General features: G+C 38.9%; 1 long non-coding RNA gene across 1 annotated transcript; it reads left to right on the top strand.

Moving 5' to 3' along the window:
- The first annotated feature begins 4,128 nt into the window (after positions 1–4,128).
- On the top strand, positions 4,129–5,349 carry LOC116547213. Its single transcript, XR_004266983.1, has 2 exons — positions 4,129–4,255; positions 4,286–5,349. It is a non-coding gene; the product is annotated as an uncharacterized LOC116547213 (long non-coding RNA).
- Positions 5,350–5,567: the final 218 nt, after the last annotated feature.

Genomic DNA, 5,567 nt, shown 5'->3' with positions numbered 1-5,567 from the left:
TCTCAAAAAAAAAAAAAAAAGAAATGATATTTGAGCTAAGATCTCAAGGCCGAGTCATAGTTAACTGTGCATATGAAGTGCATACTAGGCTGAATAAACAGCATGGGGAAGGCCCTAGGATAGAAGTGAACACAATTGTTTATCCTGAGAGTAATGAGAAGCCACTAGAAGCTTAAGCACGGGAGAGGCATTCTCAAATTGGTTTTAAAAAAATACTCTGCCGCATGGAAAAGGGGTTAGAGAAGGGCAGATGAGTAGTTTGGAAGAGATTACTAGTAGACCAGGTAAATTATGGTAGCTTGGACAAGAGTGTTATTGATGGAGAGAAGCAGATGAATTTGGGGAGTCATTGCACTGTGCTGAGGGCAAAGTCCACAGAATCTAGAGCACAGGGAATAGAACAATGACGGGCGGAGCTGAGAAAGGGTAGGCATTGGTAAAAATTTGAGACAGTGATATAAGTGGGTATATATGTATATAAGTATATATACATGTTCATGATACACATATGTATGTGAAAAGACATTGTGGTCATATATAATTTTTATAATTTTATTCATGTAAAAACATATACATAGAAGGGCTACTACATGTGGTGGTGGCTCATGCCTGTAATCCTAGCACCTTGGGAGGCCAAGGCAGGACAATCACTTGACCCATGGGTTTGAGACTGGCCTGGGCAGCATTATGAAATCCCGTCTCTACAAAAAGTACAAAGAATTAGCTGGGTGTAGTGGTGCACACCTGTAGTCCCAGCTACTTGGGAGACTGAGGTGGGAGAATTGCTTGAATCCAGGAGGTCGAGGCTGCAGTGAGCCAAGATTACACCACTGCACTCCAGCCTGGGCAACAGAGTGAGATCCTGTCTCAAAAAATCCCAAAAAAACATATGCACAGATCACAAATGATAACTGTACATCATGTTGAATTTTCAGAGTAACATGTCCATGATAATTTCACCGGGAGTTTTAAAAAATAGAGTATTAATAGCATCCCAAACTCTCTTTGCTCCGTGGCCCTCCCAGCCATTATCCCATTCTCTCCGGTGGTAGCCACTGTGACGTCACATACCTTGGATTAGTTGGGTTTTGGGGGGAACAGGGAGAATGAATGTAGCTTTATTATTGTTTGAGATATGGAACATTAGGAGCACCTCAGAAGCCTCTTTTGTGCCCATTCCCAGTTGTTACCCCTCCCCAAATGTATCTACTGTTCCATCACTGCGTTGAGGCAGGGCCAGACCACCCCATATTCAAGGATTCACTAGAAGGGCTTACAGGATTCGGTATATGGTTGTACTCACAGGGAAGATTTATGGCAGCATTGTAATAAGGACACATATCTGGATCACAGGGGAAAAAGACACAGACACAGTCTGAAGGAATCCATGTATAGGCTTCTCTATGCTCTTTCCTTCCCATGAAGGGTCACCCAGAGCCCATTTTTCCCCGGCAATGGAAATGCAGCACCACATGTGCCGTGTTTCTGTGGCGAGAAGAGCATTAGAGACCTGGTGTCCAAGGCTTTTACTGGGGCCTGATCATATAGGCAGTCTCTATCTGGCATATAATAAAATTCCAGATTCCCAGAAGGGATAGCAGGTGTTCAGCATAAATCATATTGTTTGCACAAACAGTCTAGGCACAGTGTGCTGCATTATCAGTTAGGAAAAGTTTTATTTGTGTGTACAGAACTGTTTACCAACCAAATTCCCAAATACCAGCCCGAGGTCTATAACAAACAGGCTGTTCTAAGGACAACAGCTTCAGGTCTGCTGTGTTAACTCTTTCTGAACAATCACTATAAATGAGTTTTGCCTGTTCTTGATTTCATATCAAAGGAATCATGTAGTATATACTCCTGACTTCTGCTTAACATTACGTTTGTGAGATTGTAGGTAGTTTGTTCATTCCATAGCCAGGTAGTATTCCATTGAATGAATAGACCACAATTTATCCATCTTGCTGTTGATGAGCATAGTTATTTCACCTTCTCCCCAATATTTGGTATTACCTCTTTTACATTGCAGTGATTCTTGTGGGTATATAGTAATATTTTGTTTTGGTTTTAATTAGTACTTCCCTGAAGGCAAATGAGATTGAGCATCATTTTCATCTATATAATTGGCCATTTGTATAACCTTTTTATTATAAAGTGCCTGTTCGAGGACCCTTGCCTATTTTTGTGTTGGGTTATTTATTTGTAGGAGTTCTTCATATATATTTTGAATGTGAGTCCATTATTAGATATATGTATTGCAAATATCTTACGTTTTGTGGTCTGCCATTTCACTCTTAAATGGATTCTTTTAATGAAGAAAAGTTATTAACTTTACAGTAGCCTAATTTATAAATTTTTCCTCTGTGCTGTCTGTTGCCTTAAGAGATGTTTACCTACTCCGAGGTCATGAAGTTAATCTCCTGTTATCTTTTAGAAGCTTTATTGTTTTACCTTTTATATTTAGATTTACAATCACTTGGAATTTATTTTTGTTCATGGTGTACACGTAGGAGTTAAGATTTATTTTTTTCATGTGGATATTCAACCGACTCAGCCCTATTTATTGAAAAAGAAAAATCCATATTTGCTGCTGTTCAGAGCTACCTTTAAGTATCCATAATGTTTTATTTTGTTTCATTGTTCTGTCCTTGTACCAATACCTCACTGTCATGATAAGCTTTACAATAAGTCTTAATATCTGGTAGTGTAATTCTTTCAACCTCCTTTTTTTTCTTCCTCTCTCACAAGATTATCTTGGCTATTCCTGGTTCTTTATGTATAAAAAGTTTTAGAATAATTTGTCATTTTTTTCTCTTGCTCACTCTCACAAACTTAGTGGGCTTGTGATTTTATTGAATTAGTAAATGGGTTTGGGGATAATTGATATCTTTATAATTCAGTGTGCCAATTCATAAATTTGTATATTCCTCCATTTAAGTTTGCTTTAAAAAAATTATTAGAGGCCGGGCGCGGTGGCTAACGCCTATAATCCCAGCACTTTGGGAGGCCGAGGCGTGCGGATCACGGGGTCAAGAGATCGAGACCATCCTGGCCAACACGTTGAAACCCCGTCTCCATTAAAAATACAAAAAAATTATCTGGGCGTTGTGGCACGTGCCTGTGGTCCTAGCTACTCGGGAGGCTGAGGCGGAAGAATTGCTTGAACCCAGGAGGTGGAGGCTGCAGTGAGCCGAGATTGCGCCACTGCACTCCAGCCTGGTGACAGAGCAACAGAACAACCCACCGTAAAAAAAAAAAAAAAAAAAAAAAAATTATTAGAGGTCTTGCACATCTTTCACTAGATTTAGTCTTAGTTTGTATTGAAACACAGGTGTATTTAATTAGGCTCTCTGCCTGATGCCCATTCTATTCTTGATGAATAAGAGTTGCTGTTGATATCAGAAAGCTGCTTCAACTTAGTTCAGAGGTAGTATGTACAGTATTGCTCTATGTGGAAGGTCTCCAGAGATTTAAGAATTTAACAAACAACCTCTATCAGTTTGGCAAATTATTTTATAGTGAGTTTTTATACTTAATATTTGGATTTTGAAACATGACATGTTTATAATCATAATGTATAACTGTGTAAAAGTGATTAAAATGTGAACATCTTAGGCATCATTACTGTGAGCAGTAACACTTGTTGGTCAAATGAAATGCTGTACAATTTAGGTGTAGTTTTTAAAGAAATCATAACATTTTACCATGATTTTACATTTTTAGAGTAGAAAGAAGTGTCAGGGGCATGTATGTTGCGGGAGGTGGACAATAGTGTTAAAACAAAAAAAAAATACTGTGATGTAATTAAAAAGGAATATGTTGGGCAGGGCCTGGTGGCTCACACCTGTAATTCCAGCACTTTGGGAGGCCAAGGTGGGCGGATCACCTGAGATCCACAGTTCTAGACCAGCCTGGCCAACGTGGTAAAACCCTGTCTCTACTAAAAATACCAAAATTAGCCTGGCGTGGTGGTGCGCACCTGTAATCCCAGCTCCTCTGGGGGCTTAGGCAGGAAAATCGCTTGAACCTGGGAGGCAGAGGTTGCAGCGAGTGGAGATCACGCTGCACTCTACCCTGGGCAACAGAGCAAGACTCAGTCTCAAAAAAAAAAAAAGTTTGTGGCATGGTTCATCCACAGCAGAACTTTTAGTCTTAGAAACTTGAGGAATGAGGGAAAGATCTAGATGTAACTTTATTAAGTTAGTTAACACTTCTATGCCTTGGTTTCTTCATCTGCATAAGGGGGATAATAACAGTACCCATCTTTGGAAAGGACTTAGAACAGTGTCTGGCTCATAATAACTGCTTAGTAAGCATTATTATTAGTTTTTCTGAAAGTATTTAAGCACCAAGAGCGCATGGACTTTGTCTTGTTCCCTGTCTTCAACACTTTCTGTGTATCAGATTGTGTAGACATAGTTCCTGCATTCATTGAGCTTGCAATCTAGTCAACACACATAATTGTAGATAATAAATTGTGTTCATAATAAGGTAAATGAATAAAGCTTTTATGCTTCCCTTAGAAACTAGTTATTTAAAGAACATCTAACTGCTAATTTTCTACAATGACAGTGTTGTTTTGTTTGCTTGTTGAAGATGAAATCCTGAAAGGAGTGTTAGGCTGTTAGCCTTGTGGTTGTGCAACTTTTCTGCTTGTACTACTGATGATTGAATCTTCTCTGATGTCTTGGGACTTGGAAGATGCAGGTTTCAGTTCTAGTTCTGCTACTGATTTTTGTACATGACTCCAAGCAAGTTACTTCTTAACCTTGTCTAATTGAAGTGTTGGTACTAAATGATTTCTAAGATTTTTTCCAACTATTATTTTGTTATTAATCAAATTCTCCAAATTATGTTTTCAGGGAGGGGAGCAGGGAACTGTTGATATTTATGTATGTTTGCCTTAAAACTGAAGGCTGAAATTTAAATGTTGAGCTCATTTTCATAATTGTATTTTGGTTTTATTTACAGATGCCAGAAGTGGGTGGAGAATTGTAGGAGAGCCGACTTAGAAGATAAAACACCTGATCAGCTAAATAAACATTATCGATTATGTGCCAAACATTTTGAGACCTCTATGATCTGTAGAACTGTGAGTAATAGAAGAACTTGGTGTCTCTGTTTGTCTTTTTATTCTCTCTGTCACTCTGTCTGGTTAGAAATGTAAGTATTTATCTACTAATGTTCTAGAGTGTAATTAATGAAGTGTACGATGTGGCGTTTACATAGCATAATAGTTTTTATTGTTTCAGAAAAAGTGGGATTAATATGCTTCTTTTTTAAAAAGGTGAAATTATCAACCCAGCTTAGGTCAGTGACAGGGTTTATGTAAAAAAACAAAACAAAACACTGCCTGAGGTTGCAGTGAGCCAAGATTGAACCACTGCACTCCGACAGAGTGGGACTCCATCTCAAGAAAAAAGAAACACTGCCTTTACTGCCTAAATCTTGATTGCCCCTGGGTGGCTTGCCTAATGCCAAGGCTTGCCACTGTGAGGCAAGATGGGTGAGAGCTTCCACGGTTCTTCTGGCAATTTAATCAAGGCTGATTGAGAGTTGGTGTACTC

The sequence above is a fragment of the Sapajus apella genome, unplaced genomic scaffold, assembly GCF_009761245.1.
Source record: "Sapajus apella isolate SASKATOON/1434 unplaced genomic scaffold, GSC_monkey_1.0 scaffold2368, whole genome shotgun sequence".
Taxonomy (NCBI): Eukaryota; Metazoa; Chordata; class Mammalia; order Primates; family Cebidae; genus Sapajus; species Sapajus apella.
This window is presented reverse-complemented; position numbering and strand designations above follow the sequence as displayed.